Raw genomic sequence first — 10,551 nt, 5'->3', positions numbered from 1 at the left:
AATAGATTGTGTTCTGGAAGGATTGGTAACACAAAGTATGGATGACCTCCTCAGTCTCTTAATTTTATAACTCCTCATTGTTCTGAAATAGAGGTGTATGCCAGAAAAATCACGATTATTTGAACTAAGGAATGTTGTGCCCAGAGTCCCGACCCCTAAAGACCATCAAGATACCAAATCTGATGCAAAAGCAAGGAGTATTTTATTGCGAGTTAACTCGGGCCTCTCTGTTAGTCTGATGCATCAGTGGAGCAGAAGAGACCCTGGGTAGCAATGGGGCAGGATTTTTAACGGGGGCAAAGTAAGGGGGGGAGTGTCTTGGGGTCTACAGACTACATAGGAGCAGAATCAGGCTATGAGAGTGGCAATCATGTTAGTAACTTTTGATTGGCCAGGGTTAGTTGGGGATTTGTCAGGGCTACATTTATCCATTTTGGGGGCAGACCTGGACAAGTCCCAGGCTTTGTGCTTGAGCTGCAGGCTGGCGGGCCTAGCACGCACTGACTGTAGGGGCTGGCTCAGTGGACCAGGCTTGATGCGTCCTTTCTCCCTCGTCCCTGTGGTCAGGGGCACCAGTGATTAATTGTCCCTTGTTCGTAGCTCCTCCTCAGAAACTGCCTGCCCCGTCCATCTCAGGAAACTGAAATTGAGGCCTGATCTCTGAGAGAAGACTGTTATGGTGTTTGCTCGGTCCTTTCATGATCAACACAACGTGAGAAGACATGCGGCCCCCAGGATCGGTGTGTGATCTCTCATCAAATTCTGCATGAGCCACCAGGAAAGGTACAAGCCAACCTCCACTGTATTCTTCTAGCTGAGTTAAGTGAGATTCATTATAATTAATTGATCTCCATTAGACATTTGGGTATGGTTTCCTGCCTATATCTGAATTGTACTTAGTGATTGCCATCAGAGGTTCCTGGGCATGAGAAAGCTGAGTTAAATTTTATTTTATTCCATCTGTTTACTCATTCATTACTTGTTCATTGTGCCTGTGTGGATGTGTGCATGCCATAGCATGCCCACAGAGCTCAGAGAACCGTGTGCCAAATTGCAGGAGTTTGCTCCTTCCTGTCACGTGGTTTCCGGAGATCAGGCTCAGGTCATCAGACTTTCCAGCAAGTGCCTCTACCCGCTGAGACAGTCTCTCTGCCCGGGTTAAACTTTATTGGTGATTATTTCACACCAGGGGTCCAGTCTCAAACAATATTCTTTCTTTACTCATGCTCATAAAAAAATAAAAAATAAAAAGGCATACTTAAAGTCAGTAATTATTTTTTTCAATAAAAGTAGGAAAAGAACTATTATTTTTGTTTTATTGACAGTTCCTCATTGTTATGGGGGTTGTTGGGTTTTAATGGTTTTACTAGATAGAGAAAATATGAAAATCTTGCTTTGGGCTTACCCATTAAATATAATTATTAAAAAAAAAAAACAAAAACCTACTCTCCAAAGGATCCTTCCTCTCTGCTGAGTTCTGCTGCCTGTGGTCTTGTTTTGCAAACTGCGTGTATTGCTTATTTCTAATTTCATGTTCACACGCCCGGGAGACAGGTGGGGACTGATGCTCTCATGTTTTGCCTTCCAGACCTTGATGGGGAAAAGGGAGTTCTTTTGTGGGGGCGGGGAGAGTCACAGAGTAAAGCACCAGAGAGTGGAAAGCAGAGCCGGGAGGCATCTATGACTCACCGCAGAAGTGGGCAGTCTCAGCTTCAGGGAGAGTGGAAGCCACTCGGCAGCAGAGATGACGCAGCTCAGGTAAAGAGTGTGCGGAGGGAAGCCCACTGAGATGGAGGTGAAGACAGAAGGCAGGGGATGGGTCCCCGGTGAGACAGGAGCTCAGCAATAAAACTACTGGGGGAGAGGATGGTGCGGGAGCTGTGGCATTCTGGGAGAATCCTTGATCTCCCCGACCTGGAGTGATGCTCAGGTGAGACTGCTTTAGGGGCACGGTGCAGGAGCAACTTGCTCCCTGGGGCTTTTTATTCGTTATGCTTCCTTCTGTAGCTCTGTTGCTTATGGGCCAATGGGGTCAGAGAGCCCTCGTGGATGAAGCATTTCCTAAAGGGAGGGAGGAGCCAGGTGTAAGATTGTATACCTTTATCCTGACACAGGGGATGCTGAGGCAGGATGATCACTGAAAGTTCAGTGATAGCCAGGTCTACACAGCAAGTTCCGTGCCAGTCAGAACTACACCATGAGGTTCTCTCTCAGAACGCAGAAGCCAAAAGCCAAGAAGGAGGCTACTTTTAGCTCCGGGGCTTGGTGACATTCTGAGAACTGTGGTGTCATGAAATACTCCACCGAGTCCTTCAAAGCATTTCACACGACCTTTCCAGGGACATGGTTTTCAACCAAACATGAGACTAAAACTAATTGGACTGTTTCAAAGTAATTGCTCTGCACTATCTCCGAAGTTTATCTGGAGATTATGTCGCTCCAGCGGCATGGCTGCTGACTAACCACTTAGCATCCTGGGAAACGGAACAGAGGCTGCGCCTGCCCAGAGGCTGCTGGGTGAGCTCAGACCACCCAGACACTCAGGCTCACAGAGAATTAAAATGTTTAGGGCAAATTTTGACACAGTAAACCATGTTCAAGAATCACAATCTTGCTTGTGTTTATACTGACCAACGATCCCCCTTTTCTCCATGCGCCCTCTCCTTCTGTTATCATTAAAATGACAAAACTTGGCTTAGCTTGAGACCAAGGCTCGTTCTTTAGAATCTTTGACTTTGAAGCAGACTTGAATCAAACAATTTTAACTTCCACTTATTATAAACATCATGTTTTGTCTCTGCCTGGGCTGTATCTTCTCTCCTTTCCAAGTCTTTATAGATTCTGGGCTATATCTTCTTTTCTTTCCAAGTCTTTATAGATTCCATGAACTTTTAACAAACGGGCATCTCAGAACACTGTGTCCTATCATAGTTCAGGTGAAACCTTTCTATCCCTCATCACGTAGGCTGCTCTTCTTGCAACGCCAGCTTCCTTGGGAACTGGGGTGTTTCCTGACTTTTATCTTACCATATTATTCCCCCCACCACCACCACAATGTATTCCTGGCTGGCCCGATATTCACTATGTAGCCCAGGCTAGCCCTGAACTCTCCTCCTGCCTCAGCTTCTTGAGTGCTGGGCTTACAGACAGGCACCACCAAAGCTGGTTCCAAAAATTATGCCAATGAGAAAGGAGGAGTGAGTGAGGAAAGACAGAACGTCGCTGCGATGCTTCGGGTTGTCACCCACTCTTGACACTCTCTGTGGGTCCTCTGGAGAGATAAAGAGCAGTCACACTGCTCCTGAGACTCCTGCCTTCTAAGCGAGCTGCTGCTGGAAACCAAGAGGGTCAGGGTTTTGAGATGAGGACAGGGTTTGCCAGAATGACCTCTAGCTCTGTCCTACAGCCCGACTCCAACTTTTTAAAAGTCAAGACTTAGAGGTGGCCTAATACATTTCGAAGACTGGATACAAAATGGAAAAGGCCCTCGAACTCAGAAGCATTTCTAGCCCAGTGCCAGTTCTGGCTCAGACACTGTGGTCACCTTCACCTTCCAGATGGGAATAGACTCGAAAAGAAAAATGCCTCAACCCAGGCCTTTGTGTTAGTCCACTTGACCGTGTCCCTGGCTGGTAATGGCGTAACAGGCCCCCACCCTTACTAAAAGGAATCTGTAGAAAATATATGTAAACATTTATATAAAATACTTTTAAACCTAGACAGATATAAAGTATCTCAGAGCACTGTGGATGCAGAATATTCTTATAGACACCACAGTATTGGCTTCCATGGAGTAGACAAAAATATCTCCCTGAAAAAAAGGGAAGTGTTTTTATTCATGTAACTTGACATTGTCAGAAAATACTACTGTCTGGGAACATTTAAATTCATTCTAAGGGATCACCTCTCATGCTGTTTGCCCAGTACTTCCACTGGACTCCTGAGCACAGCCGGCCTGAAATAGGGTTGCTCGGGTAGGTCTGTCCCACCTAAGTAGCCCTACCCTTCTTATTGACTTGAATCCTGTCTAGTTCCGCCCATGACCTCAGAAACAGCTGATACAGTGCAACTGTTCGAAGGTTCTGGACTGAAGCAGCACTCTCCCTGCTAATGCCATGGCTCCAGAGCCGAGATGGACGGAGAGGGCCTCCCCTGATGGTACACAGTCGGACTCACTGTTCCAGGTACATCAGAAGTTGTCATGACGTGACTGTAGAGGAGGCGCACCCTGTTCGGTGATGTTTTCTGTAACTTCCGGGGGTTCCAACAGTGAAGCACACACATTCTTTCACCCAGGCATGTGTTTAACCTGTTCAACAGGATCAGTGCAGAATCCAAAGTAAGTGACAGCTGTGGTTCTCTCTTGTGTATTTTTACAACTGAGTTCACTATTTCCTTTAATTGTTTAAGCTAAAGTTATGTTTTATTTATAAGAACATACTAGTATAAGGAGAGGATTAGCTAGAAAACATTGAAATGTATAGATTGAAGTAAAAGATTTAAGGGAAATAGCAAAGATAATGTTTACAGTTTATGATGTTCTCTTAAAGTCTTTTTATATGCCCATACAATGTTTGGACATCACACTCATACAAAACAACATAACACAACACAACAACAAAACAGGGTTTGCATCCTAAACATTTTTTCTAATGTTTTGTCCTAAACACTTCAGACTATCATTAGAAATCTTACAGATATCATGAACAATGATGGCACTGTCTGCACCATCGTTTACTAACATTAGCTGGTGGACATGGAGGTTGTTTATAATTTGAAATGACCATAAACAATGAATAATGCTACCTTGACTGACTTTATCTTTAAAAACCTTGCTTATATCTTGCTGAAAGTCCTGAGATAGGAATTTCAGAAGTGGAACAAACATGTCAGTATGTCTGAATTTTTGAGAACTTGATACATATTTCTGATTGTCTGCCATTATTTGTGTTTATTTATGCTGTTATTAACTGGACCACATTCTAAGACCACTGCCCTACTGTTAATGTTTAACTGTGAAACCGTAGAATGACATCTCATCAGCAAGAACTCTGTCTTGAGTCTTTCCATAGGGAGTACGCTCAGGTCCCGTTAGATGGCTACTTGATTAATTTCTCTACCTTCTTTCCCCCATCCATTGTATTGAATTCAGAAGGGAAGAGTTTCTCATGTGGATGGATGGGTTTATTAATAAGACCAAGAACTCAGTGAAACTTGTCATTGCCTGGGACATTGTGGACATGCTTGATTCTCCCCCTCCAAGCTCAAATTAAATGGCTAAAAACAATGTTCCTTTGTTAGTTTGGATCTTAAATGTTACCAGAGCATCGTGTATTAAAGGTCTTATCTTCAGTGTTGAGAGGGGGGCTTCTGGGAGAGACCGAATCATGAGACTCTGCCCTGGTGAAGAAATTACCCCATCCGTAGATTCTCGGTTGATGGGCTATTGGGAGGATCTAGAGACTTCAGATGCTCACTGGAGGTAGAAGGTCACTGGAGTTATGCTTTAGAAGGATGTGTTTTGTTTCTGACCACCTGCTTCTTCATGATTACCACGAAGAAGTGAGCTGCTTTGCCCTAATGCAAACTTCCACCACAGTGGACTAATTGTATAACTGTATAGGCTTAAAGACAGTGGATTAAGAGACCAGAGCCGGAGTTGACTAAATCCTAAGTAAAGACAAACTTCTCCTTCTTCAGGTTTATTTTCTAAGGTATTTTTATCACAGAAGGAAAAGCTAAGACACAAGGTAACATTTCAGTTTGAGACCCTTGGAAGAACAGGTTAGACACCAAGCTCCAACTTTTATATAATGTGGTTATGATCTGCTGAAATCTCGAAAACTGTCCCGGAGGGGTTGAAAAGAGGAAAAGATTTTTCTTCCCTGCATTTTTGCCAGCACAGTTATGTTTATCATAACTTTCCAACCACTGTCACTGAGCTCTGCTCCAGAGTCTTCCAGAAAACATCCCATGTCTGTAGACATCGATAAGATGAACCTGGTCACCTGGCTGAATATTGAGATTCCTCTCAATGATCATAACATTCTGGGCATTTGACCACATAACCAAAGAGATGGTTCTGGAAGGTTCGGGTTTGAGATTCTAAGTGTTCTTTGAGAGGGGACCCAGCCACAGAAGCCTGAAATACACTTGGCTCAACTACTATTTTGACCATGGAAAACAATTGCATCTGGGTTTAGATCTAAGACTAAGAGTTCAAATGTGTACGGTTTTCTCTGAAGCTGGGAAGGCGGGTTACCTCTGTGTGTAGGTGGAGATGGAAGACAGCCCTGCAAATAGTTCAATGGGCAACACAAAGCATCACTTGACCAGCAGTGGCTTAAACAGGTCTGCAAACCGTAGGTTTATTTCTCTCCAAAGGAGAGAGTCAACTGGGAGTATTTTCAGAGTGTTCAGAAGTTCAGCATCAATATCATTGGAGCTCCTGGACAAAATTCAGTCTTTGACCCCCGAGTTGCAGCCAGAGAAAAGGGCCCCAGAGAAAGAACAGACTGTAGACCTGGTAAGTTCAGACCCCATGCACAAGCGGCCTCCCTCAGGAGCTCGTGAAATCTAGTGCAAACAGACTTTAGTCTGTGACAGCTTCTACATCGGTGAATTGACAGTCTCTGAGGTGGGACGGGAAAACAGCTGTGTTCAAAATAAGACAAGAAGAGCACAGCCCGGGGCTGGGGATGCGGCTCAGGTGGGGACCTGAGTTCAAATCCCCAGAACCAACCTAAAACCGGGGTTGGTTGCACTGGTCTGAAATCCCAGTGGTCCCAAGGCAGAGGGAGGCAGGGATAGGAGTATCCCTAGAAGTTTGCAGACGAGTTAGCCTGGTGCACACGATGATGAACAGAGACAAATGAGGTGGAAGGGGAGGACCCGTACCCAAGGCTGTCCTCTGGCTTTCACACCTGTGTGACATACACGTCTACACACACAGCACCCAGCATGCATGCATGCGAACACACACACACACACACACACACACACACACACACACACACACACACACATAAAAAACAAAAAAGGAGGGAATGGAACATAGCATTCTCTGAAGCAGTGTTTCTTACATGTATCCACTCACAATCAATCCCCTCTCACCCAGTACATTTTTATACAACCCTGGATATTTAGGTTTCTAAATCAAACAGTTACTAAAAATAACCCATAAAGAAATTTGCTTTAGAACAAGTCTCTGCTATATATGTACTTTTGCTATTTATTAAAGATGAAAGCAAATTTGGCTGCTAGTAAGAGGGATAGACGTGCTTGGTTATTTTTTTTTTAAATATTTATTTTAAATTACTCGTGTATATGTGTCTGGGTACGTATATCAGTGTGTAGCTGAAGTTACAGGAGGTTGGAAGCCTCTCCAAGTGGATACTGGGAGACAAACTCTGGACCTTCAAAAGGACAGAAATCCCTTTAACCACTGACCCATCTCTCAGCCCCTTGCTTGGTTATTTTGTCATAAAGACGTGAACCTTTTGCATGCATATTTGATGTTTTATAAGATAAAACACCTTTAACATTTTTCAGAGTTGATCAATATATTGGTTATATGATGATGGATTCTGAGAAGGTCGCTTTGCATAAGCTGTAGTACAAAATGGCAGATATGGTCAGGCTATTTCAGAGACTATTAGAAATTCTGTCTTAACGTCACACCCATTTTCTTTTTCTTGAGACAGGCTCTTATTAAGTAGCCCCAGCTGGCCTGGAACTTGCTATGTAGACTAGGCTGGTCTTGAACTCACAGAGATTCACCTGCCTCTAACTCCCAAGTGCTAGGATTACAGGTGTGCATCATCATGCCTGACTTAACATTTTTTAAAAAGTGAAATTCAAGCCAGTGACTCAATCAGCGAGTCTTAAAGCCCAACACCCCAATGCTGAAAAATGCAAATGCATACTCGTTGGATACTTACGTGCCAAAGAAGGATGGTAAGAAAACGCTGACACACTCTTATCTTTCACGTCTCTGTGAGAGCAGGAACCTTTGTACATACTGTAAATTGCTGTGCTGCGGAGCATACGGCAGTCTGGAATGTGAGCCAGGGCTTTGGCCACCGTTCACTGGCGCTGCGTGGATGTTGTGTGTTCAGAACCAAGGCTACAGTGCAGTCATGCGATACAACACAGCCACCAGAAGCACCTTGGGGTCGTTAGGTGTTTGGTCTTGAATGATGTTTCTTTTCGTATTCAGAAGCATTTTACTGTTGTCAAGCTGTCTGTGACCCCTAAATTCAGTTCCAGGACCCAGGGGAGTCATGACCCGCAGTTTTATATAGAGATTTAGTGGATTTAAAAGGAGTACGTGAAGTTGGCAGAGAAAGGTGGGGGTGGGGCGGGGGTGAGAGGAGCCGGATGGGAGGTAGTAGGGGGTGGATTTGAAAACACATTCTATGCGTGTATGGAATTCTCTGAAGCAACAGCATTTTTAAAAAGAAGCTGAGCTGTCGAGGAATGACAGTGACCGTATGTTTCGAGCTTGTTCTATGAGAATGACATTATTTACGGTCAACCCTATGCTCTCTCCCTCCCTCCAGGTCCGTTTTTTTCTACTCATGTTCTTTGTTCCCTTGAGAAATGAAACATTAAAGACAGAACATCAGCTTCACGAGACTCAGAACCTGACCCCCAACTCGAATCCAAAGGCTTCCCACAGAGTAGGTACCAGCATTGCAGTACTCTGGGGCAGGAGGGTACAAGAAAGGTTATTTCTCATGGCTTTGATTGAAACCACAATGAAACTGCTGATGAAAGGTGAATATAGGTAAAAATACCTATCAGAAGGAAAGGAAAAGTCTCCAATTTAAAGTTTGGTCTCAGATCCAAAATGATCTGTCTTATAGCAATCGTCCTGTGGCTATAAAAATCCTACTAGCTTAAAGAGCTTCTCCTCAACCCAGATGTCAGGAGAACACAACGTAAAAGAAGCCCCCACCTTGCCATTTCAGCAGACACGGACTGGGTGGGTGGAGGCCAAGCCCAGGTATTCATGGTCACTGTGCAAGCCGACCTTGCACATTCTGAACAGACTCCAAAGGTTCTGATTCAGGTGATCCTGTTATAATTGGATGCCAAGGCATAAAACTCGAATGTGATGGATTGTCTCAGAGTCGATGCCAACTTTGCCGGGCGTGTTGTGGATCTTGCAACATGAATGGATTTATGCTACAGAGTTTGACAGCTGTGGCGCCAGAAGATAAACAGAATTACAAGATCATTCATGAAAGCTGATCTTGCTGGCAAAACAGGAGAACACAAGGCTGGCCAAGTTCTTTCAAGATCAGACAGGTACTGACAATGGCTTGATCTTGGATGCTCCGAGATGCCCCTCCACCAGGAGTCAGCCCCTGAGAGAGCGGCAGCCCAGAGCAGCCAACTCCATGTCATGGCTGTCAGGTGCCTAGAGGCCCCAGTCATCACAAGGTGGTTGGCTCATCAGCAAAGCATCACACTCCTGAGGACAAGCTACCAGCAAGGAAACTGAAGACCTACGGGGCGTTCTCTGCTCCAGAGAGTGAAGAGATAACCATGGACTAGCTTGAGCAATATGGCCGCTAATAGAGAAAGAAATTTGTTCAAGTGCAACTCATTCAAGCTTGGCATGGATTATAAAGAAAGACTATTCTGGGACAACCTGAAATAGATTTAAATTAGACAAAAAAAATTCATAATAAAACATTTGTATATTTGAAGCTTGTATTTGGAGCTTGAGGAAAGAAATCTTTTTCCGACCAATCTTTGTACGTCTTGCTTTTTCTGGGCCATGAGGTTAATCAATTGCATATGTTCACAGAAGTCATTTGGTACTCCTTTCTATTTGGGCCCCAAACAGTAAAGTAAGCTGGCTTGCATGTTGGCATTGCAACTGTCCTTTCCTGGTTGATAGGAGAAGGGAAGAATTTCAGTCACTACTTTAATTCAGTTTGGTTCTACGGAAATAGAAAGGAAGGCCCCAATCTCTGAAAATGTGGGTTTTCTTGACTGTAAAAGCACTCCCTGCACCCTCAGAGTAGCTAATAAAGCCAAGGTCACAGAGCCAGAACCACCTCTTTTTAGAATCCCAGAGGCCAGCCGACTGGCCCATGACCTGACTTTCCTGCTGGGAAAAATCATGATCTCTGAAGGTTGCAGCTTCTTTGGCAAGCCCACCCTTGGCCTCCTCATCCACAGTGCCCTTTGACCCTTCCAGCACGGTATTCCAGCCTTTGTTCACTTTATAAGAAGCTGACTAGGGCAATCATTCTTTGATTGCTGAGGATTGGGAGCCAGGAATTAAGGCTCAAGTTTTAGTCCCTGTTAGTTGACTGTGTAACCGCGAACATGTCAATTCTTGATTTAGTCTTAGGGTGCTGCACACGGTTTGGAAGGCTATGTGATTTCCGATGACTTCTCAAGTGGAACTTTTTCTTCTCCAGTCCAGTGAGTTCATGTTTAGCTATGCTTGTAGACTGCAGCCTGCTTCCTCTTCCAGTCTGACAGCCTGGCAGAAGGATTACAGAGGTGGCAACAGTGTCCACTGGCCACGGC

General features: G+C 44.5%; 1 long non-coding RNA gene across 1 annotated transcript; it reads left to right on the top strand.

Annotated features, from left to right (window-relative positions):
* Positions 1-1,666: 1,666 nt before the first annotated feature.
* Positions 1,667-9,754, top strand: LOC119088720. Its single transcript, XR_005092422.1, has 3 exons — positions 1,667-1,930; positions 4,032-4,339; positions 8,562-9,754. It is a non-coding gene; the product is annotated as an uncharacterized LOC119088720 (long non-coding RNA).
* Positions 9,755-10,551: the final 797 nt, after the last annotated feature.

The sequence above is a fragment of the Peromyscus leucopus genome, chromosome 11 (genome assembly GCF_004664715.2).
Source record: "Peromyscus leucopus breed LL Stock chromosome 11, UCI_PerLeu_2.1, whole genome shotgun sequence".
NCBI lineage: Eukaryota > Metazoa > Chordata > Mammalia > Rodentia > Cricetidae > Peromyscus > Peromyscus leucopus.
Note: the sequence above shows the minus strand (reverse complement) of the source record. Positions and strands in the feature narration are given on the sequence as shown.